Below are 27,590 nucleotides of genomic sequence, written 5' to 3' on the forward strand. Positions count from 1 at the left end.
TGTTGTTGCAATATGTTGCAATTCTGGAGAATTGTCTGCTATGCTAGAATGCCCAGCCCTATTCAAATGTTCATTGTACTTCCTGCAAAAATATCAAAAGAAAAACAAAGATTTGGTTTTGGAAAAATAATTCATTACCCTCTTGTAAAAATCAAAACGTTCACATTTGAGTCAAAAAAAGAGAGGCTAGGTCTCACTATTTTGCTCAAGCTGTGTTACACCTACTGCTCTCAGGTGCTGTCCTGCTACCGATGGGCATGGAAGCTTTGGCCTGCTCTGTTTCCAGCCTGGGTCGGTGCACCTCTCATTACACAACCTGAAATTCTAGAGCTCCCTCTAGAACACCATATTGATACCCAACGTAGCACGGACACCTGATCAACACAGCTGAGTGCAGCCCAGAACCCCTGAGCTCAAGCAATCCACAAGCCTCAGCCTCCCAAGTAGCTAGGACAACAGGCACACGCCACCATGCCCGGCAAACACAGCACATGTCCTAATGATGAAATGCATTGCTTAAGAAAGGATAATGATAAAGTACGGTGTAATGAATTGATGGTATGCCAACCGTATTTCAAGAAAATCTATTTCACTATCCTTCAAAGAAAGGAAAATAATGTCTTATCAAGAAGCAGTGTGAATATGGGAAGGGCCTTTAAAAAAGATGTGGAGTTTCCTAAAGGAAAAGAAGAGGGTTGAACTGATTTAAGGGAGAGAGGAAATAGGGTCAGAAAGTTTGTGAAGGGGATGTGAATACAATATAGATACTAGTATTTAGAGAGTGAGAGATAGGGAGAGGGAGAGAGGAGAAAGAAAGTGAGAGAGAAGAGCCAACTTAGGGCTGAGTTTCTCATTATCTGCCAGTGACTCCCTGTAGAACCTTACAGGCACAATTCAGGCTCTCCTGTAGCCATCCATCCCTTCTTGTTATGCCGAGCCAGCCAATGTTGAGAAAAGTAGCAAGGGTCACAATGATGGAAGACATCTGCAACATTGGAAGTTATAAAGTGGTATGGAGTGGGAGGGCTAGAAGAGTTATTATAAAGAATGAATACGCTTCATTCTGTTCTCTAGCCTCAACAGCTTCAAGAGAGGAACTCTTGCTGGCCGAGAAGACCAATGTCAGTTCAGCTTGAGCAGGTGAAAGCTTGCCTGATTCTGCAAAAGGATGAGATTACGCTTTTGGGTTAGAAGTGGTTGCGGGCTACTGCATACTAAGAAACCATTTATTGAGGTCCGGTTGGATTACTCGATCTTCTCCCACCTCAAAATCAGCTGCTAATTCAGTGTTCTATACCAATGAGCTATTTTTGTCCTCCCTGCCCCTTCCAGCGAATGGGTCCCCCTGACTAACAAAAGTGATTCAAACAGATTTGTATACCTTTTCATAGGAGACTTCATGACGTATTTTATACTGTGCCAATGCAAGGTAGATTCAGTAATGATCTGGACAGCCCCATACTGGAGAACTGCAGCGCCTGTCAACCTGATCCCTTCTGCTGGTATTGTTAAACAACATCAAGATTTAAAAGTATTAAACCGCAAGAGTTGGCTGGAGTAAGGCCGAAGGCTCCAATGTTTGGGAGTTGCACAGTTCTCAGTCTTTTCATGTTTCTCTCAAAGAGCGAAGGGCCCTCTTATTTCTCCTTCTCATTCATATATGGAATTGAATGAGGGCTAATCAAAAAATGAATTAGAGCTGGACGTAGGAATGCAGCAGAAGACCCAGCAAATGCATTTCAAAGTTGCTCTTCTAAGGATACTTTTGTACTTGACAGATCAATTTAATCCTACAGGTGCTCTAAAATGAAGAATGCATTTCAGTCATTCTTGCAGAAAATCACACAGCCATCTATTCTAGGCTGCACAGAGTTTTCCGTCCTCTCCACCTGCTAGCTTGTTGTTGCAATATGTGTCAATTCTGGAGAATTGTCTGCTATGCTAGAATGCCCGGCCCTATTCAAATGTTCATTGTACTTCCTGCAAAAATATCAAAAGAAAAACAAAGATTTGGTTTTGGAAAAATAATTCATTACCATCTTGTAAAAATCAAAACGTTCACATTTGATTCAAAAAAAGAGAGGCTAGGTCTCACTATTTTGCTCAAGCTGTGTTACACCTACTGCTCTCAGGTGCTGTCCTGCTACCGATGGGCATGGAAGCTTTGGCCTGCTCTGTTTCCAGCCTGGGTTGGTGCACCTCTCAATACACAACCTGAAATTCTAGAGCTCCCTCTAGAACACCATATTGATACCCAACATAGCATGGACACCTGATCAACACAGCTGAGTGCAACCCAGAACCCCTAAGCTCAAGCAATACACAAGACTCTGCCTCCCAAGTAGCTAGGACAACAGGCACACGCCACCATGCCCGGCAAACACAGCACATGTCCTAATGATGAAATGCATTGCTTAAGTAAGGATAATGATAAAGTACGGTGTAATGAATTGATGGTATGCCAACCGTATTTCAAGAAAATCTATTTCACTATCCTTCAAAGAAAGGAAAATAATGTCTTATCAAGAAGCAGTGTGAATATGGGAAGGGCCTTTAAAAAAGATGTGGAGTTTCCTAAAGGAAAAGAAGAGGGTTGAACTGATTTAAGGGAGAGAGGAAGTAGGGTCAGAAAGTTTGTGAAGGGGATGTGAATACAATATAGATACTAGTATTTAGAGAGTGAGAGATAGGTAGAGGGAGAGAGGAGAAAGAAAGTGAGATAGAAGAGCCAACTTAGGGCTGAGTTTCTCATTATCTGCCAGTGACTCCCTGTAGAACCTTACAGGCACAATTCAGGCTCTCCTGTAGCCATCCATCCCTTCTTGTTATGCCGAGCCAGCCAATGTTGGGAAAAGTAGCAAGGGTCACAATGATGGAAGACATCTGCAACATTGGAAGTTATAAAGTGGTATGGAGTGGGAGGGCTAGAAGAGTTATTATAAAGAATGAATACGCGTCATTCTGTTCTCTAGCCTCAACAGCTTCAAGAGAGGAACTCTTGCTGGCCAAGAAGACCAATGTCAGTTCAGCTTGAGCAGGTGAAAGCTTGCCTGATTCTGCAAAAGGATGAGATTACGCTTTTGGGTTAGAAGTCGTTGCGGGCTACTGCATACTAAGAAACCGCTTATTGAGGTTTGATGGATTACTCGATCTTCTCCCACCTCAAAATCAGCTGCTAATTCAGTGTTCTATACCAATGAGCTATTTTTGTCCTCCCTGCCCCTTCCAGCGAATGGGTCCCCCTGACTAACAAAAGTGATTCAAACAGATTTGTATACCTTTTCATAGGAGACTTCGTGACGTATTTTATACTGTGCCAATGCAAGGTAGATTGAGTAATGATCTGGACAGCCCCATACTGGAGAACTGCAGCGCCTGTCAACCTGATCCCTTCTGCTGGTATTGTTAAACAACAACAAGATTTAAAAGTATTAAACCGCAAGAGTTGGCTGGAGTAAGACCGAAGGCTCCAATGTTTGGGACTTGCACAGTTCTCAGTCTTTTCATGTTTCTCTCAAAGAGCGAAGGGCCCTCTTATTTCTCCTTCTCATTCATATATGGAATTGAATGAGAGCTAATCAAAAAATGAATTAGAGCTGGACGTAGGAATTCAGCAGAAGACCCAGCAAATGCATTTCAAAGTTGCTCTTCTAAGGATACTTTTGTACTTGACAGATCAATTTTATCCTACAGGTGCTCTAAAATGAAGAATGCATTTCAGTCATCCTTGCAGAAAATCACACAGCCATCTATTCTAGGCTGCACAGAGTTTTCCGTCCTCTCCACCTGCTAGCTTGTTGTTGCAATATGTTGCAATTCTGGAGAATTGTCTGCTATGCTAGAATGTCCGGCCCAGTTCAAATGTTCATTGTACTTCCTGCAAAAATATCAAAAGAAAAACAATGATTTGGTTTTGGAAAAATAATTCATTACCATCTTGTAAAAATCAAAACGTTCACATTTGAGTCAAAAAAAGAGAGGCTAGGTCTCACTATTTTGCTCAAGCTGTGTTACACCTACTGCTCTCAGGTGCTGTCCTGCTACCGATGGGCATGGAAGCTTTGGCCTGCTCTGTTTCCAGCCTGGGTCGGTGCACCACTCATTACACAACCTGAAATTCTAGAGCTCCCTCTAGAACACCATATTGATACCCAACGTAGCATGGACACCTGATCAGCACAGCTGAGTGCAGCCCAGAACCCCTGAGCTCAAGCAATCCACAAACCTCAGCCTCCCAAGTAGCTAGGACAACAGGCACACGCCACCATGCCCGGCAAACACAGCACATGTCCTAATGATGAAATGCATTGCTTAAGTAAGGATATTGATAAAGTACGGTGTAATGAATTGATGGTATGCTAACCGTATTTCAAGAAAATCTATTTCACTATCCTTCAAAGAAAGGAAAATAATGTCTTATCAAGAAGCAGTGTGAATATGGGAAGGGCCTTTAAAAAAGATGTGGAGTTTCCTAAAGGAAAAGAAGAGGGTTGAACTGATTTAAGGGAGAGAGGAAGTAGGGTCAGAAAGTTTGTGAAGGGGATGTGAATATAATATAGATACTAGTATTTAGAGAGTGAGAGATAGGTAGAGGGGCAGAGGAGAAAGAAAGTGAGAGAGAAGAGCCAACTTAGGGCTGAGTTTCTCATTATCTGCCAGTGACTCCCTGTAGAACCTTACAGGCACAATTCAGGCTCTCCTGTAGCCATCCATCCCTTCTTGTTATGCCGAGCCAGCCAATGTTGAGAAAAGTAGCAAGGGTCACAATGATGGAAGACATCTGCAACATTGGAAGTTATAAAGTGGTATGAAGTGGGAGGGCTAGAAGAGTTATTATAAAGAATGAATATGCGTCATTCTGTTCTCTAGCCTCATCAGCTTCAAGAGAGGAACTCTTGCTGGCCAAAAAGACCAATGTCAGTTCAGCTTGAGCAGGTGAAAGCTTGCCTGATTCTGCAAAAGGATGAGATTACGCTTTTGGGTTAGAGGTGGTTGCGGGCTACTGCATACTAAGAAACAGTTTATTGAGGTTTGGTTGGATTACTCGATCTTCTCCCACCTCAAAATCAGCTGCTAATTCAGTGTTGTATACCAATGAGCTATTTTTGTCCTCCCTGCCCCTTCCAGCGAATGGGTCCCCCTGACTAACAAAAGTGATTCAAACAGATTTGTATACCTTTTCATAGGAGACTTTGTGACGTATTTTATACTGTGCCAATGCAAGGTAGATTGAGTAATGATCTGGACAGCCCCATACTGGAGAACTGCAGCGCCTGTCAACCTGATCCCTTCTGCTGGGATTGTTAAACAACATCAAGATTTAAAAGTACTAAACCGCAAGAGTTGGCTGGAGTAAGGCCGAAGGCTCCAATGTTTGGGAGTTGCACAGTTCTCAGTCTTTTCATGTTTCTCTCAAAGAGCGAAGAGCCCTCTTATTTCTCCTTCTCATTCATATATGGAATTTAATGAGGGCTAATCAAAAAATGAATTAGAGCTGGACGTAGGAATGCAGCAGAAGACCCAGCAAATGCATTTCAAAGTTGCTCTTCTAAGGATACTTTTGTACTTGACAGATCAATTTAATCCTACAGGTGCTCTAAAATGAAGAATGCATTTCAGTCATCCTTGCAGAAAATCACACAGCCATCTATTCTAGGCTGCACAGAGTTTTCCGTCCTCTCCACCTGCTAGCTTGTTGTTGCAATTCTGGAGAATTGTCTGCTATGCTAGAATGCCCGGCCCAGTTCAAATGTTCATTGTACTTCCTGCAAAAATATCAAAAGAAAAACAAAGATTTGGTTTTGGAAAAATAATTCATTACCATCTTGTAAAAATCAAAACGTTCACATTTGAGTCAAAAAAAGAGAGGCTAGGTCTCTCTATTTTGCTCAAGCTGTGTTACACCTACTGCTCTCAGGTGCTGTCCTGCTACCGATGGGCATGGAAGCTTTGGCCTGTTTCCAGCCTGGGTCGGTGCACCTCTCATTACACAACCTGAAATTCTAGAGCTCCCTCTAGAACACCATATTGATACCCAACGTAGCATGGACACCTGATCAGCACAGCTGAGTGCAGCCCAGAACCCCTGAGCTCAAGCAATCCACAAACCTCAGCCTCCCAAGTAGCTAGGACAACAGGCACACGCCACCATGCCCGGCAAACACAGCACATGTCCTAATGATGAAATGCATTGCTTAAGTAAGGATATTGATAAAGTACGGTGTAATGAATTGATGGTATGCCAACCGTATTTCAAGAAAATCTATTTCACTATCCTTCAAAGAAAGGAAAATAATGTCTTATCAAGAAGCAGTGTGAATATGGGAAGGGCCTTTAAAAAAGATGTGGAGTTTCCTAAAGGAAAAGAAGAGGGTTGAACTGATTTAAGGGAGAGAGGAAGTAGGGTCAGAAAGTTTGTGAAGGGGATGTGAATATAATATAGATACTAGTATTTAGAGAGTGAGAGATAGGTAGAGGGGCAGAGGAGAAAGAAAGTGAGAGAGAAGAGCCAACTTAGGGCTGAGTTTCTCATTATCTGCCAGTGACTCCCTGTAGAACCTTACAGGCACAATTCAGGCTCTCCTGTAGCCATCCATCCCTTCTTGTTATGCCGAGCCAGCCAATGTTGAGAAAAGTAGCAAGGGTCACAATGATGGAAGACATCTGCAACATTGGAAGTTATAAAGTGGTATGAAGTGGGAGGGCTAGAAGAGTTATTATAAAGAATGAATATGCGTCATTCTGTTCTCTAGCCTCATCAGCTTCAAGAGAGGAACTCTTGCTGGCCAAAAAGACCAATGTCAGTTCAGCTTGAGCAGGTGAAAGCTTGCCTGATTCTGCAAAAGGATGAGATTACGCTTTTGGGTTAGAAGTGGTTGCGGGCTACTGCATACTAAGAAACCGTTTATTGAGGTTTGGTTGGATTACTCGATCTTCTCCCACCTCAAAATCAGCTGCTAATTCAGTGTTGTATACCAATGAGCTATTTTTGTCCTCCCTGCCCCTTCCAGCGAATGGGTCCCCCTGACTAACAAAAGTGATTCAAACAGATTTGTATACCTTTTCATAGGAGACATTGTGACGTATTTTATACTGTGCCAATGCAAGGTAGATTGAGTAATGATCTGGACAGCCCCATACTGGAGAACTGCAGCGCCTGTCAACCTGATCCCTTCTGCTGGGATTGTTAAACAACATCAAGATTTAAAAGTATTAAACCGCAAGAGTTGGCTGGAGTAAGGCCGAAGGCTCCAATGTTTGGGTGTTGCACAGTTCTCAGTCTTTTCATGTTTCTCTCAAAGAGCGAAGAGCCCTCTTATTTCTCCTTCTCATTCATATATGGAATTTAATGAGGGCTAATCAAAAAATGAATTAGAGCTGGACGTAGGAATGCAGCAGAAGACCCAGCAAATGCATTTCAAAGTTGCTCTTCTAAGGATACTTTTGTACTTGACAGATCAATTTAATCCTACAGGTGCTCTAAAATGAAGAATGCATTTCAGTCATCCTTGCAGAAAATCACACAGCCATCTATTCTAGGCTGCACAGAGTTTTCCGTCCTCTCCACCTGCTAGCTTGTTGTTGCAATATGTTGCAATTCTGGAGAATTGTCTGCTATGCTAGAATGCCCGGCCCAGTTCAAATGTTCATTGTACTTCCTGCAAAAATATCAAAAGAAAAACAAAGATTTGGTTTTGGAAAAATAATTCATTACCATCTTGTAAAAATCAAAACGTTCACATTTGAGTCAAAAAAAGAGAGGCTAGGTCTCACTATTTTGCTCAAGCTGTGTTACACCTACTGCTCTCAGGTGCTGTCCTGCTACCGATGGGCATGGAAGCTTTGGCCTGTTTCCAGCCTGGGTCGGTGCACCTCTCATTACACAACCTGAAATTCTAGAGCTCCCTCTAGAACACCATATTGATACCCAACATAGCATGGACACCTGATCAACACAGCTGAGTGCAGCCCAGAACCCCTGAGCTCAAGCAATGCACAAGCCTCAGCCTCCCAAGTAGCTAGGACAGCAGGCACACGCCACCATGCCCGGCAAGCACAGCACATGTCCTAATGATGAAATGCATTGCTTAAGTAAGGATAATGATAAAGTACGGTGTAATGAATTGATGGTATGCCAACCGTATTTCAAGAAAATCTATTTCACTATCCTTCAAAGAAAGGAAAATAATGTCTTATCAAGAAGCAGTGTGAATATGGGAAGGGCCTTTAAAAAAGATGTGGAGTTTCCTAAAGGAAAAGAAGAGGGTTGAACTGATTTAAGGGAGAGAGGAAGTAAGGTCAGAAAGTTTGTGAAGGGGATGTGAATACAATATAGATACTAGTATTTAGAGAGTGAGAGATAGGTAGAGGGAGAGAGGAGAAAGAAAGTGAGAGAGAAGAGCCAACTTAGGGCTGAGTTTCTCATTATCTGGCAGTGACTCCCTGTAGAACCTTACAGGCACAATTCAGGCTCTCCTGTAGCCATCCATCCCTTCTTGTTATGCCGAGCCAGCCAATGTTGGGAAAAGTAGCAAGGGTCACAATGATGGAAGACATCTGCAACATTGGAAGTTATAAAGTGGTATGGAGTGGGAGGGCTAGAAGAGTTATTATAAAGAATGAATACGCATCATTCTGTTCTCTAGCCTCAACAGCTTCAAGAGAGGAATTCTTGCTGGCCAAGAAGACCAATGTCAGTTCAGCTTGAGCAGGTGAAAGCTTGCCTCATTCTGCAAAAGGATGAGATTACGCTTTTGGGTTAGAAGTGGTCGCGGGCTACTGCATACTAAGAAACCGTTTATTGAGGTCCGGTTGGATTACTCGATCTTCTCCCACCTCAAAATCAGCTGCTAATTCAGTGTTCTATACCAATGAGCTATTTTTGTCCTCCCTGCCCCTTCCAGCGAATGGGTCCCCCTGACTAACAAAAGTGATTCAAACAGATTTGTATACCTTTTCATAGGAGAATCCATGACGTATTTTATACTGTGCCAATGCAAGGTAGATTGAGTAATGATCTGGACAGCCCCATACTGGAGAACTGCAGCGCCTGTCAACCTGATCCCTTCTGCTGGTATTGTTAAACAACATCAAGATTTAAAAGTATTAAACCGCAAGAGTTGGCTGGAGTAAGGCCGAAGGCTCCAATGTTTGGGAGTTGCACAGTTCTCAGTCTTTTCATGTTTCTCTCAAAGAGCGAAGGGCCCTCTTATTTCTCCTTCTCATTCATATATGGAATTGAATGAGGGCTAATCAAAAAATGAATTAGAGCTGGACGTAGGAATGCAGCAGAAGACCCAGCAAATGCATTTCAAAGTTGCTCTTCTAAGTATACTTTTGTACTTGACAGATCAATTTAATCCTACAGGTGCTCTAAAATGAAGAATGCATTTCAGTCATCCTTGCAGAAATTCACACAGCCATCTATTCTAGGCTGCACAGAGTTTTCCGTCCTCTCCACCTGCTAGCTTGTTGTTGCAATATGTTGTAATTCTGGAGAATTGTCTGCTATGCTAGAATACCCGGCCCAGTTCAAATGTTCATTGTACTTCCTGCAAAAATATCAAAAGAAAAACAAAGATTTGGTTTTGGAAAAATAATTCATTACCATCTTGTAAAAATCAAAACGTTCACATTTGAGTCAAAAAAAGAGAGGCTAGGTCTCACTATTTTGCTCAGGCTGTGTTACACCTACTGCTCTCCGGTGCTGTCCTGCTACCGATGGGCATGGAAGCTTTGGTCTGCTCTGTTTCCAGCCTGGGTCGGTGCACCACTCATTACACAACCTGAAATTCTAGAGCTCCCTCTAGAACACCATATTGATACCCAACGTAGCATGGACATCTGATCAGCACAGCTGAGTGCAGCCCAGAACCCCTGAGCTCAAGCAATCCGCAAGCCTCAGCCTCCCAAGTAGCTAGGACAACAGGCACACGCCACCATGCCCGGCAAATACAGCATATGTCCTAATGATGAAATGCATTGCTTAAGTAAGGATATTGATAAAGTACGGTGTAATGAATTGATGGTATGCCAACCGTATTTCAAGAAAATCTATTTAACTATCCTTCAAAGAAAGGAAAATAATGTCTTATCAAGAAGCAGTGTGAATATGGGAAGGGCCTTTAAAAAAGATGTGGAGTTTCCTAAAGGAAAAGAAGAGGGTTGAACTGATTTAAGGGAGAGAGGAAGTAGGGTCAGAAAGTTTGTGAAGGGGATGTGAATACAATATAGATACTAGTATTTAGAGAGTGAGAGATAGGTAGAGGGAGAGAGGAGAAAGAAAGTAAGAGAGAAGAGCCAACTTAGGGCTGAGTTACTCATTATCTGCCAGTGACTCCCTGTAGAACCTTACAGGCACAATTCAGGCTCTCCTGTAGACATCCATCCCTTCTTGTTATGCCGAGCCAGCCAATGTTGAGAAAAGCAGCAAGGGTCACATTGATGGAAGACATCTGAAACATTGGAAGTTATAAAGTGGTATGGAGTGGGAGGGCTAGAAGAGATATTATAAAGAATGAATACGCGTCATTCTGTTCTCTAGCCTCAACAGCTTCAAGAGAGGAACTCTTGCTGGCCAACAAGACCAATGTCAGTTCAGCTTGAGCAGGTGAAAGCTTGCCTGATTCTGCAAAAGGATGAGATTATGCTTTTGGGTTAGAAGTGGTTGCGGGCTACTGCATACTAAGAAACAGTTTATTGAGGTTTGGTTGGATTACTCGATCTTCTCCCACCTCAAAATCAGCTGCTAATTCAGTGTTCTATACCAATGAGCTATTTTTGTCCTCCCTGCCCCATCCAGCGAATGGGTCCCCCTGACTAACAAAAGTGATTCAAACAGATTTGTATACCTTTTCATAGGAGACTTTGTGACGTATTTTATACTGTGCCAATGCAAGGTAGATTGAGTAATGATCTGGACAGCCTCATACTGGAGAACTGCAGCGCCTGTCAACCTGATCCCTTCTGCTGGTATTGTTAAACAACATCAAGATTTAAAAGTATTAAACCGCAAGAGTTGGCTGGAGTAAGGCCGAAGGCTCCAATGTTTGGGAGTTGCACAGTTCTCAGTCTTTTCATGTTTCTCTCAAAGAGCGAAGAGCCCTCTTATTTCTCCTTCTCATTCATATATGGAATTGAATGAGGGCTAATCAAAAAATGAATTAGAGCTGGACGTAGGAATGCAGCAGAAGACCCAGCAAATGCATTTCAAAGTTGCTCTTCTAAGGATACTTTTGTACTTGACAGATCAATTTAATCCTACAGGTGCTCTAAAATGAAGAATGCATTTCAGTCATCCTTGCAGAAAATCACACAGCCATCTATTCTAGGCTGCACAGAGTTTTCCGTCCTCTCCACCTGCTAGCTTGTTGTTGCAATATGTTGCAATTCTGGAGAATTGTCTGCTATGCTAGAATGTCCGGCCCAGTTCAAATGTTCATTGTACTTCCTGCAAAAATATCAAAAGAAAAACAAAGATTTGGTTTTGGAAAAACAATTCATTACCATCTTGTAAAAATCAAAACGTTCACATTTGAGTCAAAAAAAGAGAGGCTAGGTCTCACTATTTTGCTCAAGCTGTGTTACACCTACTGCTCTCAGGTGCTGTCCTGCTACCGATGGGCATGGAAGCTTTGGCCTGTTTCGGTGCACCTCTCATTACACAACCTGAAATTCTAGAGCTCCCTCTAGAACACCATATTGATACCCAACGTAGCATGGACACCTGATCAACACAGCTGAGTGCAGCCCAGAACCCCTGAGCTCAAGCAATCCACAAGCCTCAGCCTCCCAAGTAGCTAGGACAGCAGGCACACGCCACCATGCCCGGCAAGCACAGCACATGTCCTAATGATGAAATGCATTGCTTAAGTAAGGATATTGATAAAGTACGGTGTAATGAATTGATGGTATGCCAACCGTATTTCAAGAAAATCTATTTCACTATCCTTCAAAGAAAGGAAAATAATGTCTTATCAAGAAGCAGTGTGAATATGGGAAGGGCCTTTAAAAAAGATGTGGAGTTTCCTAAAGGAAAAGAAGAGGGTTGAACTGATTTAAGGGAGAGAGGAAGTAGGGTCAGAAAGTTTGTGAAGGGGATGTGAATACAATATAGATACTAGTATTTAGAGAGTGAGAGATAGGTAGAGGGGCAGAGGAGAAAGAAAGTGAGAGAGAAGAGCCAACTTAGGGCTGAGTTTCTCATTATCTGCCAGTGACTCCCTGTAGAACCTTACAGGCACAATTCAGGCTCTCCTGTAGCCATCCATCCCTTCTTGTTATGCCGAGCCAGCCAATGTTGGGAAAAGTAGCAAGGGTCACAATGATGGAAGACATCTGCAACATTGGAAGTTATAAAGTGGTATGGAGTGGGAGGGCTAGAAGAGTTATTATAAAGAATGAATACGCATCATTCTGTTCTCTAGCCTCAACAGCTTCAAGAGAGGAATTCTTGCTGGCCAAGAAGACCAATGTCAGTTCAGCTTGAGCAGGTGAAAGCTTGCCTGATTCTGCAAAAGGATGAGATTACGCTTTTGGGTTAGAAGTGGTCGCGGGCTACTGCATACTAAGAAACCGTTTATTGAGGTCCGGTTGGATTACTCGATCTTCTCCCACCTCAAAATCAGCTGCTAATTCAGTGTTCTATACCAATGAGCTATTTTTGTCCTCCCTGCCCCTTCCAGCGAATGGGTCCCCCTGACTAACAAAAGTGATTCAAACAGATTTGTATACCTTTTCATAGGAGAATTCATGACGTATTTTATACTGTGCCAATGCAAGGTGGATTGAGTAATGATCTGGACAGCCCCATACTGGAGAACTGCAGCGCCTGTCAACCTGATCCCTTCTGCTGGTATTGTTAAACAACATCAAGATTTAAAAGTATTAAACCGCAAGAGTTGGCTGGAGTAAGGCCGAAGGCTCCAATGTTTGGGAGTTGCACAGTTCTCAGTCTTTTCATGTTTCTCTCAAAGAGCGAAGGGCCCTCTTATTTCTCCTTCTCATTCATATATGGAATTGAATGAGGGCTAATCAAAAAATGAATTAGAGCTGGACGTAGGAATGCAGCAGAAGACCCAGCAAATGCATTTCAAAGTTGCTCTTCTAAGTATACTTTTGTACTTGACAGATCAATTTAATCCTACAGGTGCTCTAAAATGAAGAATGCATTTCAGTCATCCTTGCAGAAATTCACACAGCCATCTATTCTAGGCTGCACAGAGTTTTCCGTCCTCTCCACCTGCTAGCTTGTTGTTGCAATATGTTGTAATTCTGGAGAATTGTCTGCTATGCTAGAATACCCGGCCCAGTTCAAATGTTCATTGTACTTCCTGCAAAAATATCAAAAGAAAAACAAAGATTTTGTTTTGGAAAAATAATTCATTACCATCTTGTAAAAATCAAAACGTTCACGTTTGAGTCAAAAAAAGAGAGGCTAGGTCTCACTATTTTGCTCAGGCTGTGTTACACCTACTGCTCTCAGGTGCTGTCCTGCTACCGATGGGCATGGAAGCTTTGGCCTGCTCTGTTTCCAGCCTGGGTCGGTGCACCACTCATTACACAACCTGAAATTCTAGAGCTCCCTCTAGAACACCATATTGATACCCAACGTAGAATGGACATCTGATCAGCACAGCTGAGTGCAGCCCAGAACCCCTGAGCTCAAGCAATCCACAAGCCTCAGCCTCCCAAGTAGCTAGGACAACAGGCACACGCCACCATGCCCGGCAAATACAGCATATGTCCTAATGATGAAATGCATTGCTTAAGTAAGGATATTGATAAAGTACGGTGTAATGAATTGATGGTATGCCAACCGTATTTCAAGAAAATCTATTTAACTATCCTTCAAAGAAAGGAAAATAATGTCTTATCAAGAAGCAGTGTGAATATGGGAAGGGCCTTTAAAAAAGATGTGGAGTTTCCTAAAGGAAAAGAAGAGGGTTGAACTGATTTAAGGGAGAGAGGAAGTAGGGTCAGAAAGTTTGTGAAGGGGATGTGAATACAATATAGATACTAGTATTTAGAGAGTGAGAGATAGGTAGAGGGAGAGAGGAGAAAGAAAGTAAGAGAGAAGAGCCAACTTAGGGCTGAGTTACTCATTATCTGCCAGTGACTCCCTGTAGAACCTTACAGGCACAATTCAGGCTCTCCTGTAGACATCCATCCCTTCTTGTTATGCCGAGCCAGCCAATGTTGAGAAAAGCAGCAAGGGTCACATTGATGGAAGACATCTGAAACATTGGAAGTTATAAAGTGGTATGGAGTGGGAGGGCTAGAAGAGATATTATAAAGAATGAATACGCGTCATTCTGTTCTCTAGCCTCAACAGCTTCAAGAGAGGAACTCTTGCTGGCCAACAAGACCAATGTCAGTTCAGCTTGAGCAGGTGAAAGCTTGCCTGATTCTGCAAAAGGATGAGATTACGCTTTTGGGTTAGAAGTGGTTGCGGGCTACTGCATACTAAGAAACAGTTTATTGAGGTTTGGTTGGATTACTCGATCTTCTCCCACCTCAAAATCAGCTGCTAATTCAGTGTTCTATACCAATGAGCTATTTTTGTCCTCCCTGCCCCTTCCAGCGAATGGGTCCCCCTGACTAACAAAAGTGATTCAAACAGATTTGTATACCTTTTCATAGGAGACTTCATGACGTATTTTATACTGTGCCAATGCAAGGTAGATTCAGTAATGATCTGGACAGCCCCATACTGGAGAACTGCAGCGCCTGTCAACCTGATCCCTTCTGCTGGGATTGTTAAACAACATCAAGATTTAAAAGTATTAAACCGCAAGAGTTTGCTGGAGTAAGGCCGAAGGCTCCAATGTTTGGGAGTTGCACAGTTCTCAGTCTTTTCATGTTTCTCTCAAAGAGCGAAGAGCCCTCTTATTTCTCCTTCTCATTCATATATGGAATTGAATGAGGGCTAATCAAAAAATGAATTAGAGCTGGACGTAGGAATGCAGCAGAAGACCCAGCAAATGCATTTCAAAGTTGCTCTTCTAAGGATACTTTTGTACTTGACAGATCAATTTAATCCTACAGGTGCTCTAAAATGAAGAATGCATTTCAGTCATCCTTGCAGAAAATCACACAGCCATCTATTCTAGGCTGCACAGAGTTTTCCGTCCTCTCCACCTGCTAGCTTGTTGCAATATGTTGCAATTCTGGAGAATTGTCTGCTATGCTAGAATGCCCGGCCCAGTTCAAATGTTCATTGTACTTCCTGCAAAAATATCAAAAGAAAAACAAAGATTTGGTTTTGGAAAAATAATTCATTACCATCTTGTAAAAATCAAAACGTTCACATTTGAGTCAAAAAAAGAGAGGCTAGGTCTCACTATTTTGCTCAAGCTGTGTTACACCTACTGCTCTCAGGTGCTGTCCTGCTACCGATGGGCATGGAAGCTTTGGCCTGCTCTGTTTTCAGCCTGGGTCGGTGCACCTCTCATTACACAACCTGAAATTCTAGAGCTCCCTCTAGAACACCATATTGATACCCAACGTAGCATGGACACCTGATCAACACAGCTGAGTGCAGCCCAGAACCCCTGAGCTCAAGCAATCCACAAGCCTCAGCCTCCCAAGTAGCTAGGACAACAGGCACACGCCACCATGCCCGGCAAACACAACACATGTTCTAATGATGAAATGCATTGCTTAAGTAAGGATAATGATAAAGTACGGTGTAATGAATTGATGGTATGCCAACCGTATTTCAAGAAAATCTATTTCACTATCCTTCAAAGAAAGGACAATAATGTTTTATCAAGAAGCAGTGTGAATATGGGAAGGGCCTTTAAAAAAGATGTGGAGTTTCCTAAAGGAAAAGAAGAGGGTTGAACTGATTGGAGGGAGAGAGGAAGTAGGGTCAGAAAGTTTGTGAAGGGGATGTGAATACAATATAGATACTAGTATTTAGAGAGTGATAGATAGGTAGAGGGAGAGAGGAGAAAGAAAGTGAGAGAGAAGAGCCAACTTAGGGCTGAGTTTCTCATCATCTGCCAGTGACTCCCTGTAGAACCTTACAGGCACAATTCAGGCTCTCCTGTAGCCATCCATCCCTTCTTGTTATGCCGAGCCAGCCAATGTTGAGAAAAGCAGCAAGGGTCACAATGATGGAAGACATCTGCCACATTGGAAGTTATAAAGTGGTTTGGAGTGGGAGGGCTAGAAGAGTTATTATAAAGAATGAATATGCGTCATTCTGTTCTCTAGCCTCATCAGCTTCAAGAGAGGAACTCTTACTGGCCAAGAAGACCAATGTCAGTTCAGCTTGAGCAGGTGAAAAGCTTGCCTGATTCTGCAAAAGGATGAGATTACGCTTTTGGGTTAGAAGTGGTTGTGGGCTACTGCATACTAAGAAACCGTTTATTGAGATCCGGTTGGATTACTCGATCTTCTCCCACCTCAAAATCAGCTGCTAATTCAGTGTTCTATACGAATGAGCTATTTTTATCCTCCCTGCCCCTTCCAGCGAATGGGTCCCCCTGACTAACAAAAGTGATTCAAACAGATTTGTATACCTTTTCATAGGAGACTTCATGACGTATTTTATACTGTGCCAATGCAAGGTAGATTGAGTAATGATCTGGACAGCCCCATACTGGAGAACTGCAGCGCCTGTCAACCTGATCCCTTCTGCTGGGATTGTTAAACCACATCAAGATTTAAAAGTATTAAACCGCAAGAGTTGGCTGGAGTAAGGCCGAAGGCTCCAATGTTTGGGAGTTGCACAGTTCTCAGTCTTTTCATGTTTCTCTCAAAGAGCGAAGGGCCCTCTTATTTCTCCTTCTCATTCATATATGGAATTGAATGAGGGCTAATCAAAAAATGAATTAGAGCTGGATGTAGGAATGCAGCAGAAGACCCAGCAAATGCATTTCAAAGTTGCTCTTCTAAGGATACTTTTGTACTTGACAGATCAATTTAATCCTACAGGTGCTCTAAAATGAAGAATACATTTCAGTCATCCTTGCAGAAAATAACACAGCCATCTATTCTAGGCTGCACAGAGTTTTCCGTCCTCTCCACCTGCTAGCTTGTTGTTGCAATATGTTGTAATTCTGGAGAATTGTCTGCTATGCTAGAATGCCCGGCCCAGTTCAAATGTTCATTGTACTTCCTGCAAAAATATCAAAAGAAAAACAAAGATTTGGTTTTGGAAAAATAATTCATTACCATCTTGTAAAAATCAAAACGTTCACATTTGAGTCAAAAAAAGAGAGGCTAGGTCTCACTATTTTGCTCAGGCTGTGTTACACCTACTGCTCTCAGGTGCTGTCCTGTTACCGATGGGCATGGAAGCTTTGGCCTGCTCTGTTTCCAGCCTGGGTCGGTGCACAACTCATTACACAACCTGAAATTCTAGAGCTCCCTCTAGAACACCATATTGATTCCCAACGTAGCATGGACACCTGATCAGCACAGCTGAGTGCAGCCCAGAACCCCTGAGCTCAAGCAATCCACAAGCCTCAGCCTCCCAAGTAGCTAGGACAACAGGCACACGCCACCATGCCCGGCAAATACAGCACATGTCCTAATGATGAAATGCATTGCTTAAGTAAGGATATTGATAAAGTACGGTGTAATGAATTGATGGTATGCCAACCGTATTTCAAGACAATCTATTTAACTATCCTTCAAAGAAAGGAAAATAATGTCTTATCAAGAAGCAGTGTGAATATGGGAAGGGCCTTTAAAAAAGATGTGGAGTTTCCTAAAGGAAAAGAAGAGGGTTGAACTGATTTAAGGGAGAGAGGAAGTAGGGTCAGAAAGTTTGTGAAGGGGATGTGAATACAATATAGATACTAGTATTTAGAGAGTGAGAGATAGGTAGAGGGAGAGAGGAGAAAGAAAGTGAGAGAGAAGAGCCAACTTAGGGCTGAGTTTCTCATTATCTGCCAGTGACTCCCTGTAGAACCTTACAGGCACAATTCAGGCTCTCCTGTAGACATCCATCCCTTCTTGTTATGCCGAGCCAGCCAATGTTGAGAAAAGCAGCAAGGGTCACATTGATGGAAGACATCTGAAACATTGGAAGTTATAAAGTGGTATGGAGTGGGAGGGCTAGAAGAGGTATTATAAAGAATGAATACGCGTCATTCTGTTCTCTAGCCTCAACAGCTTCAAGAGAGGAACTATTGCTGGCCAAGAAGACCAATGTCAGTTCAGCTTGAGCAGGTGAAAGCTTGCCTGATTCTGCAAAAGGATGAGATTACGCTTTTGGGTTAGAAGTGGTTGCGGGCTACTGCATACTAAGAAACCGTTTATTGAGGTTTGGTTGGATTACTCGATCTTCTCCCACCTCAAAATCAGCTGCTAATTCAGTGTTCTATACCAATGAGCTATTTTTGTCCTCCCTGCCCCTTCCAGCGAATGGGTCCCCCTGACTAACAAAAGTGATTCAAACAGATTTGTATACCTTTTCATAGGAGACTTCGTGACGTATTTTATACTGTGCCAATGCAAGGTAGATTGAGTAATGATCTGGACAGCCTCATACTGGAGAACTGCAGCGCCTGTCAACCTGATCCCTTCTGCTGGTATTGTTAAACAACATCAAGATTTAAAAGTATTAAACCGCAAGAGTTGGCTGGAGTAAGGCCGAAGGCTCCAATGTTTGGGAGTTGCACAGTTCTCAGTCTTTTCATGTTTCTCTCAAAGAGCGAAGGGCCCTCTTATTTCTCCTTCTCATTCATATATGGAATTGAATGAGGGCTAATCAAAAAATAATTAGAGCTGGACGTAGGAATGCAGCAGAAGACCCAGCAAACGCATTTCAAAGTTGCTCTTCTAAGGATACTTTTGTACTTGACAGATCAATTTAATCCTACAGGTGCTCTAAAATGAAGAATGCATTTCAGTCATCCTTGCAGAAAATCACACAGCCATCTATTCTAGGCTGCACAGAGTTTTCCGTCCTCTCCACCTGCTAGCTTGTTGTTGCAATATGTTGCAATTCTGGAGAATTGTCTGCTATGCTAGAATGCCCGGCCCAGTTCAAATGTTCATTGTACTTCCTGCAAAAATATCAAAAGAAAAACAAAGATTTGGTTTTGGAAAAATAATTCATTTCCATCTTGTAAAAATCAAAACGTTCACATTTGAGTCAAAAAAAGAGAGGCTAGGTCTCACTATCTTGCTCAAGCTGTGTCACACCTACTGCTCTCAGGTGCTGTCCTGCTACCGATGGGCATGGAAGCTTTGGCCTGCTCTGTTTCCAGCCTGGGTCGGTGCACCTCTCATTACACGACCTGAAATTCTAGAGCTCCCTCTAGAACACCATATTAATACCCAACGTAGCACGGACACCTGATCAACACAGCAGAGTGCAGCCCAGAACCCCGGAGCTCAAGCAATTCACAACCCTTAGCCTCCCAAGTAGCTAGGACAACAGGCACACGCCACCATGCCCGGCAAACACAGCACATGTCCTAATGATGAAATGCATTGCTTAAGTAAGGATAATGATAAAGTACGGTGTAATGAATTGATGGTATGCCAACCGTATTTCAAGAAAATCTATTTCACTATCCTTCAAAGAAAGGAAAATAATGTCTTATCAAGCAGTAGTGTGAATATGGGAAGGGCCTTTAAAAAAGATGTGGAGTTTCCTAAAGGAAAAGAAGAGGGTTGAACTGATTTAGGCGAGAGAGGAAGTAGGGTCAGAAAGTTTGTGAAGGGGATGTGAATACAATATAGATACTAGTATTTAGAGAGTGAGAGATAGGTAGAGGGAGAGAGGAGAAAGAAAGTGAGAGAGAAGAGCCAACTTAGGGCTGAGTTTCTCATTATCTGCCAGTGACTCCCTGTAGAACCTTACAGGCACAATTCAGGCTCTCCTGTAGCCATCCATCCCTTCTTGTTATGCCGAGCCAGCCAATGTTGGGAAAAGTAGCAAGGGTCACAATGATGGAAGACATCTGCAACATTGGAAGTTATAAAGTGGTATGGAGTGGGAGGGCTAGAAGAGTTATTATAAAGAATGAATACGCATCATTCTGTTCTCTAGCCTCAACAGCTTCAAGAGAGGAATTCTTGCTGGCCAAGAAGACCAATGTCAGTTCAGCTTGAGCAGGTGAAAGCTTGCCTGATTCTGCAAAAGGATGAGATTACGCTTTTGGGTTAGAAGTGGTCGCGGGCTACTGCATACTAAGAAACCGTTTATTGAGGTCCGGTTGGATTACTCGATCTTCTCCCACCTCAAAATCAGCTGCTAATTCAGTGTTCTATACCAATGAGCTATTTTTGTCCTCCCTGCCCCTTCCAGCGAATGGGTCCCCCTGACTAACAAAAGTGATTCAAACAGATTTGTATACCTTTTCATAGGAGAATTCATGACGTATTTTATACTGTGCCAATGCAAGGTAGATTGAGTAATGATCTGGACAGCTCCATACTGGAGAACTGCAGCGCCTGTCAACCTGATCCCTTCTGCTGGGATTGTTAAACAACATCAAGATTTAAAAGTATTAAACCACAAGAGTTGGCTGGAGTAAGGCCGAAGGCTCCAATGTTTGGGAGTTACACAGTTTTCAGTCTTTTCATGTTTCTCTCAAAGAGCGAAGGCCCCTCTTATTTCTCCTTCTCATTCATATATGGAATTGAATGAGGGCTAATCAAAAAATGAATTAGAGCTGGACGTAGGAATGCAGCAGAAGACCCAGCAAACGCATTTCAAAGTTGCTCTTCTAAGGATACTTTTGTACTTGACAGATCAATTTAATCCTACAGGTGCTCTAAAATGAAGAATGCATTTCAGTCATCCTTGCAGAAAATCACACAGCCATCTATTCTAGGCTGCACAGAGTTTTCAGTCCTCTCCACCTGCTAGCTTGTTGTTGCCATATGTCGCAATTCTGGAGAATTGTCTGCTATGCTAGAATGCCCGGCCCAGTTCAAATGTTCATTGTACTTCCTGCAAAAATATCAAAAGAAAAACAAAGATTTGGTTTTGGAAAAATAATTCATTACCATCTTGTAAAAATCAAAACGTTCACATTTGAGTCAAAAAAAGAGAAGCTAGGTCTCACTATTTTGCTCAAGCTGTGTTACACCTACTGCTCTCAGGTGCTGTCCTGCTACCGATGGGCATGGAAGCTTTGGCCTGCTCTGTTTCCAGCCTGGGTCGGTGCACCACTCATTACACAACCTGAAATTCTGGAGCTCCCTCTAGAACACCATATTGATACCCAACGTAGCATGGACACCTGATCAGCACAGCTAAGTGCAGCCCAGAACCCCTGAGCTCAAGCAATCCACAAGCCTCAGCCTCCCAAGTAGCTAGGACAACAGGCACACGCCACCATGCCCGGCAAACACAGCACATGTCCTAATGATGAAATGCATTGCTTAAGTAAGGATAATGATAAAGTACGGTGTAATGAATTGATGGTATGCCAACCGTATTTCAAGAAAATCTATTTCACTATCCTTCAAAGAAAGGAAAATAATGTCTTATCAAGAAGCAGTGTGAATATGGGAAGGGCCTTTAAAAAAGATGTGGAGTTTCCTAAAGGAAAAGAAGAGGGTTGAACTGATTTAAGGGAGAGAGGAAGTAGGGTCAGAAAGTTTGTGAAGGGGATGTGAATACAATATAGATACTAGTATTTAGAGAGTGAGAGATAGGTAGAGGGAGAGAGGAGAAAGAAAGTGAGAGAGAAGAGCCAACTTAGGGCTGAGTTTCTCATTATCTGCCAGTGACTCCCTGTAGAACCTTACAGGCACAATTCAGGCTCTTCTGTAGCCATCCATCCCTTCTTGTTATGCCGAGCCAGCCAATGTTGGGAAAAGTAGCAAGGGTCACAATGATGGAAGACATCTGCAACATTGGAAGTTATAAAGTGGTATGGAGTGGGAGGGCTAGAAGAGTTATTATAAGGAATGAATACGCATCATTCTGTTCTCTAGCCTCAACAGCTTCAAGAGAGGAATTCTTGCTGGCCAAGAAGACCAATTTCAGTTCAGCTTGAGCAGGTGAAAGCTTGCCTGATTCTGCAAAAGGATGAGATTACGCTTTTGGGTTAGAAGTGGTCGCGGGCTACTGCATACTAAGAAACCGTTTATTGAGGTCCGGTTGGATTACTCGATCTTCTCCCACCTCAAAATCAGCTGCTAATTCAGTGTTCTATACCAATGAGCTATTTTTGTCCTCCCTGCCCCTTCCAGCGAATGGGTCCCCCTGACTAACAAAAGTGATTCAAACAGATTTGTATACCTTTTCATAGGAGAATTCATGACGTATTTTATACTGTTTCAATGCAAGGTAGATTGAGTAATGATCTGGACAGCCCCATACTGGAGAACTGCAGCGCCTGTCAACCTGATCCCTTCTGCTGGTATTGTTAAACAACATCAAGATTTAAAAGTACTAAACCGCAAGAGTTGGCTGGAGTAAGGCCGAAGGCTCCAATGTTTGGGAGTTACACAGTTTTCAGTCTTTTCATGTTTCTCTCAAAGAGCGAAGGGCCCTCTTATTTCTCCTTCTCATTCATATATGGAATTGAATGAGGGCTAATCAAAAAATGAATTAGAGCTGGACGTAGGAATGCAGCAGAAGACCCAGCAAACGCATTTCAAAGTTGCTCTTCTAAGGATACTTTTGTACTTGACAGATCAATTTAATCCTACAGGTGCTCTAAAATGAAGAATGCATTTCAGTCATCCTTGCAGAAAATCACACAGCCATCTATTCTAGGCTGCAGAGAGTTTTCAGTCCTCTCCTCCTGCTAGCTTGTTGTTGCAATATGTTGCAATTCTGGAGAATTGTCTGCAATGCTAGAATGCCCGGCCCAGTTCAAATGTTCATTGTACTTCCTGCAAAAATATCAAAAGAAAAACAAAGATTTGGTTTTGGAAAAATAATTCATTACCATCTTGTAAAAATCAAAACGTTCACATTTGAGTCAAAAAAAGAGAGGCTAGGTCTCACTATTTTGCTCAAGCTGTGTTACACCTACTGCTCTCAGGTGCTGTCCTGCTACCAATGGGCATGGAAGCTTTGGCCTGCTCTGTTTCCAGCCTGGGTCGGTGCACCTCTCATTACACAACCTGAAATTCTAGAGCTCCCTCTAGAACACCATATTGATACCCAACGTAGCATGGACACCTGATCAACACAGCTGAGTGCAGCCCAGAACCCCTGAGTTCAAGCAATCCACATGCCTCAGCCTCCCAAGTAGCTAGGACAACAGGCACACGCCACCATGCCCGGCAAACACAGCACATGTCCTAATGATGAAATGCATTGCTTAAGTAAGGATAATGATAAAGTACGGTGTAATGAATTGATGGTATGCCAACCGTATTTCAAGAAAATCTATTTCACTATCCTTCAAAGAAAGGAAAATAATGTCTTATCAAGAAGCAGTGTGAATATGGGAAGGGCCTTTAAAAAAGATGTGGAGTTTCCTAAAGGAAAAGAAGAGGGTTGAACTGATTTAAGGGAGAGAGGAAGTAGGGTCAGAAAGTTTGTGAAGGGGATGTGAATACAATATAGATACTAGTATTTAGAGAGTGAGAGATAGGTAGAGGGAGAGAGGAGAAAGAAAGTGAGAGAGAAGAGCCAACTTAGGGCTGAGTTTCTCATTATCTGCCAGTGACTCCCTGTAGAACCTTACAGGCACAATTCAGGCTCTCCTGTAGCCATCCATCCCTTCTTGTTATGCCGAGCCAGCCAATGTTGGGAAAAGTAGCAAGGGTCACAATGATGGAAGACATCTGCAACATTGGAAGTTATAAAGTGGTATGGAGTGGGAGGGCTAGAAGAGTTATTATAAAGAATGAATACGCATCATTCTGTTCTCTAGCCTCAACAGCTTCAAGAGAGGAATTCTTGCTGGCCAAGAAGACCAATGTCAGTTCAGCTTGAGCAGGTGAAAGCTTGCCTGATTCTGCAAAAGGATGAGATTACGCTTTTGGGTTAGAAGTGGTCGCGGGCTACTGCATACTAAGAAACCGTTTATTGAGGTCCGGTTGGATTACTCGATCTTCTCCCACCTCAAAATCAGCTGCTAATTCAGTGTTCTATACCAATGAGCTATTTTTGTCCTCCCTGCCCCTTCCAGCGAATGGGTCCCCCTGACTAACAAAAGTGATTCAAACAGATTTGTATACCTTTTCATAGGAGAATTCATGACGTATTTTATACTGTGCCAATGCAAGGTAGATTGAGTAATGATCTGGACAGCCCCATACTGGAGAACTGCAGCGCCTGTCAACCTGATCCCTTCTGCTGGTATTGTTAAACAACATCAAGATTTAAAAGTATTAAACCGCAAGAGTTGGCTGGAGTAAGGCCGAAGGCTCCAATGTTTGGGAGTTGCACAGTTCTCAGTCTTTTCATGTTTCTCTCAAAGAGCGAAGGGCCCTCTTATTTCTCCTTCTCATTCATATATGGAATTGAATGAGGGCTAATCAAAAAATGAATTAGAGCTGGACGTAGGAATGCAGCAGAAGACCCAGCAAATGCATTTCAAAGTTGCTCTTCTAAGTATACTTTTGTACTTGACAGATCAATTTAATCCTACAGGTGCTCTAAAAAGAAGAATGCATTTCAGTCATCCTTGCAGAAATTCACACAGCCATCTATTCTAGGCTGCACAGAGTTTTCCGTCCTCTCCACCTGCTAGCTTGTTGTTGCAATATGTTGTAATTCTGGAGAATTGTCTGCTATGCTAGAATACCCGGCCCAGTTCAAATGTTCATTGTACTTCCTGCAAAAATATCAAAAGAAAAACAAAGATTTGGTTTTGGAAAAATAATTCATTACCATCTTGTAAAAATCAAAACGTTCACATTTGAGTCAAAAAAAGAGAGGCTAGGTCTCACTATTTTGCTCAGGCTGTGTTACACCTACTGCTCTCAGGTGCTGTCCTGCTACCGATGGGCATGGAAGCTTTGGCCTGCTCTGTTTCCAGCCTGGGTCGGTGCACCACTCATTACACAACCTGAAATTCTAGAGCTCCCTCTAGAACACCATATTGATACCCAACGTAGCATGGACATCTGATCAGCACAGCTGAGTGCAGCCCAGAACCCCTGAGCTCAAGCAATCCACATGCCTCAGCCTCCCAAGTAGCTAGGACAACAGGCACACGCCACAATGCCCGGCAAACACAGCACATGTCCTAATGATGAAATGCATTGCTTAAGTAAGGATAATGATAAAGTACGGTGTAATGAATTGATGGTATGCCACCCATATTTCAAGAAAATCTATTTCACTATCCTTCAAAGAAAGGAAAATAATGTCTTATCAAGAAGCAGTGTGAATATGGGAAGGGCCTTTAAAAAAGATGTGGAGTTTCCTAAAGGAAAAGAAGAGGGTTGAACTGATTTAAGGGAGAGAGGAAGTAGGGTCAGAAAGTTTGTGAAGGGGATGTGAATACAATATAGATACTAGTATTTAGAGAGTGAGAGATAGGTAGAGGGAGAGAGGAGAAAGAAAGTGAGAGAGAAGAGCCAACTTAGGGCTGAGTTTCTCATTATCTGCCAGTGACTCCCTGTAGAACCTTACAGGCACAATTCAGGCTCTCCTGTAGCCATCCATCCCTTCTTGTTATGCCGAGCCAGCCAATGTTGAGAAAAGTAGCAAGGGTCACAATGATGGAAGACATCTGCAACATTGGAAGTTATAAAGTGGTATGGAGTGGGAGGGCTAGAAGAGTTATTATAAAGAATGAATACGCATCATTCTGTTCTCTAGCCTCAACAGCTTCAAGAGAGGAATTCTTGCTGGCCAAGAAGACCAATGTCAGTTCAGCTTGAGCAGGTGAAAGCTTGCCTGATTCTGCAAAAGGATGAGATTACGCTTTTGGGTTAGAAGTGGTCGCGGGCTACTGCATACTAAGAAACCGTTTATTGAGGTCCAGTTGGATTACTCGATCTTCTCCCACCTCAAAATCAGCTGCTAATTCAGTGTTCTATACCAATGAGCTATTTTTGTCCTCCCTGCCCCTTCCAGCGAATGGGTCCCCCTGACTAACAAAAGTGATTCAAACAGATTTGTATACCTTTTCATAGGAGAATTCATGACGTATTTTATACTGTGCCAATGCAAGGTAGATTGAGTAATGATCTGGACAGCCCCATACTGGAGAACTGCAGCGCCTGTCAACCTGATCCCTTCTGCTGGGATTGTTAAACAACATCAAGATTTAAAAGTATTAAGCCACAAGAGTTGGCTGGAGTAAGGCCGAAGGCTCCAATGTTTGGGAGTTACACAGTTTTCAGTCTTTTCATGTTTCTCTCAAAGAGCTAAGGGCCCTCTTATTTCTCCTTCTCATTCATATATGGAATTGAATGAGGGCTAATCAAAAAATGAATTAGAGCTGGACGTAGGAATGCAGCAGAAGACCCAGCAAACTCATTTCAAAGTTGCTCTTCTAAGGATACTTTGTACTTGACAGATCAATTTAATCCTACAGGTGCTCTAAAATGAAGAATGCATTTCAGTCATCCTTGCAGAAAATCACACAGCCATCTATTCTAGGCTGCACAGAGTTTTCAGTCCTCTCCACCTGCTAGCTTGTTGTTTCAATAAGTCGCAATTCTGGAGAATTGTCTGCTATGCTAGAATGCCCGGCCCAGTTCAAATGTTCATTGTACTTCCTGCAAATATATAAAAAGAAAAACAAAGATTTGGTTTTGGAAAAATAATTCATTACCATCTTGTAAAAATCAAAACGTTCACATTTGAGTCAAAAAAAGAGAGGCTAGGTCTCACTATTTTGCTCAAGCTGTGTTACACCTACTGCTCTCAGGTGCTGTCCTGCTACCGATGTGCATGGAAGCTTTGGCCTGCTCTGTTTCCAGCCTGGGTCGGTGCACCTCTCATTACACAACCTGAAATTCTAGAGCTCCCTCTAGAACACCATATTGATACCCAACGTAGCATGGACACCTGATCAACACAGCTGAGTGCAACCCAGAACCCCTAAGCTCAAGCAATACACAAGACTCCGCCTCCCAAGTAGCTAGGACAACAGGCACACGCCACCATGCCCGGCAAACACAGCACATGTCCTAATGATGAAATGCATTGCTTAAGTAAGGATAATGATAAAGTACGGTGTAATGAATTGATGGTATGCCAACCGTATTTCAAGAAAATCTATTTCACTATCCTTCAAAGAAAGGAAAATAATGTCTTATCAAGAAGCAGTGTGAATATGGGAAGGGCCTTTAAAAAAGATGTGGAGTTTCCTAAAGGAAAAGAAGAGGGTTGAACTGATTTAAGGGAGAGAGGAAGTAGGGTCAGAAAGTTTGTGAAGGGGATGTGAATACAATATAGATACTAGTATTTAGAGAGTGAGAGATAGGTAGAGGGAGAGAGGAGAAAGAAAGTGAGAGAGAAGAGCCAACTTAGGGCTGAGTTTCTCATTATCTGCCAGTGACTCCCTGTAGAACCTTACAGGCACAATTCAGGCTCTCCTGTAGCCATCCATCCCTTCTTGTTATGCCGAGCCAGCCAATGTTGGGAAAAGTAGCAAGGGTCACAATGATGGAAGACATCTGCCACATTGGAAGTTATAAAGTGGTATGGAGTGGGAGGGCTAGAAGAGTTATTATAAAGAATGAATACGCGT

The 27,590-nt window shown here is 42.6% G+C and overlaps 14 non-coding genes and 1 pseudogene across 14 annotated transcripts; all 15 read right to left on the bottom strand.

The window, feature by feature from the left end:
• Window positions 1-180: 180 nt before the first annotated feature.
• On the bottom strand, window positions 181-480 carry LOC147734445 (signal recognition particle RNA). The gene has a single exon (XR_015307689.1).
• Window positions 481-2,078: 1,598 nt separating this feature from the next.
• LOC147734446 (signal recognition particle RNA) lies at window positions 2,079-2,378 on the bottom strand. The gene has a single exon (XR_015307686.1).
• A 1,597-nt stretch (window positions 2,379-3,975) lies between these two features.
• LOC147734447 (signal recognition particle RNA) lies at window positions 3,976-4,275 on the bottom strand. The gene has a single exon (XR_015307962.1).
• Window positions 4,276-5,863: 1,588 nt separating this feature from the next.
• Window positions 5,864-6,158, bottom strand: LOC147734448 (signal recognition particle RNA). The gene has a single exon (XR_015307773.1).
• A 1,598-nt stretch (window positions 6,159-7,756) lies between these two features.
• LOC147734449 (signal recognition particle RNA) lies at window positions 7,757-8,051 on the bottom strand. Its single transcript, XR_015307783.1, has one exon.
• Window positions 8,052-9,649: 1,598 nt separating this feature from the next.
• Window positions 9,650-9,949, bottom strand: LOC147734450 (signal recognition particle RNA). The gene has a single exon (XR_015308279.1).
• A 1,598-nt stretch (window positions 9,950-11,547) lies between these two features.
• LOC147734451 (signal recognition particle RNA) lies at window positions 11,548-11,831 on the bottom strand (annotated as a pseudogene).
• Window positions 11,832-13,429: 1,598 nt separating this feature from the next.
• On the bottom strand, window positions 13,430-13,729 carry LOC147734452 (signal recognition particle RNA). Its single transcript, XR_015308157.1, has one exon.
• A 1,595-nt stretch (window positions 13,730-15,324) lies between these two features.
• LOC147734453 (signal recognition particle RNA) lies at window positions 15,325-15,624 on the bottom strand. The gene has a single exon (XR_015307949.1).
• A 1,599-nt stretch (window positions 15,625-17,223) lies between these two features.
• LOC147734454 (signal recognition particle RNA) lies at window positions 17,224-17,523 on the bottom strand. Its single transcript, XR_015308197.1, has one exon.
• A 1,597-nt stretch (window positions 17,524-19,120) lies between these two features.
• LOC147734455 (signal recognition particle RNA) lies at window positions 19,121-19,420 on the bottom strand. The gene has a single exon (XR_015307763.1).
• Window positions 19,421-21,018: 1,598 nt separating this feature from the next.
• LOC147734456 (signal recognition particle RNA) lies at window positions 21,019-21,318 on the bottom strand. Its single transcript, XR_015307958.1, has one exon.
• Window positions 21,319-22,916: 1,598 nt separating this feature from the next.
• LOC147734457 (signal recognition particle RNA) lies at window positions 22,917-23,216 on the bottom strand. The gene has a single exon (XR_015308216.1).
• Window positions 23,217-24,814: 1,598 nt separating this feature from the next.
• LOC147734458 (signal recognition particle RNA) lies at window positions 24,815-25,114 on the bottom strand. Its single transcript, XR_015308032.1, has one exon.
• A 1,597-nt stretch (window positions 25,115-26,711) lies between these two features.
• LOC147734459 (signal recognition particle RNA) lies at window positions 26,712-27,011 on the bottom strand. Its single transcript, XR_015308214.1, has one exon.
• Window positions 27,012-27,590: the final 579 nt, after the last annotated feature.

The sequence above is a fragment of the Lissotriton vulgaris genome, chromosome 1_2, assembly GCF_964263255.1.
Source record: "Lissotriton vulgaris chromosome 1_2, aLisVul1.2, whole genome shotgun sequence".
Taxonomy (NCBI): domain Eukaryota; kingdom Metazoa; phylum Chordata; class Amphibia; order Caudata; family Salamandridae; genus Lissotriton; species Lissotriton vulgaris.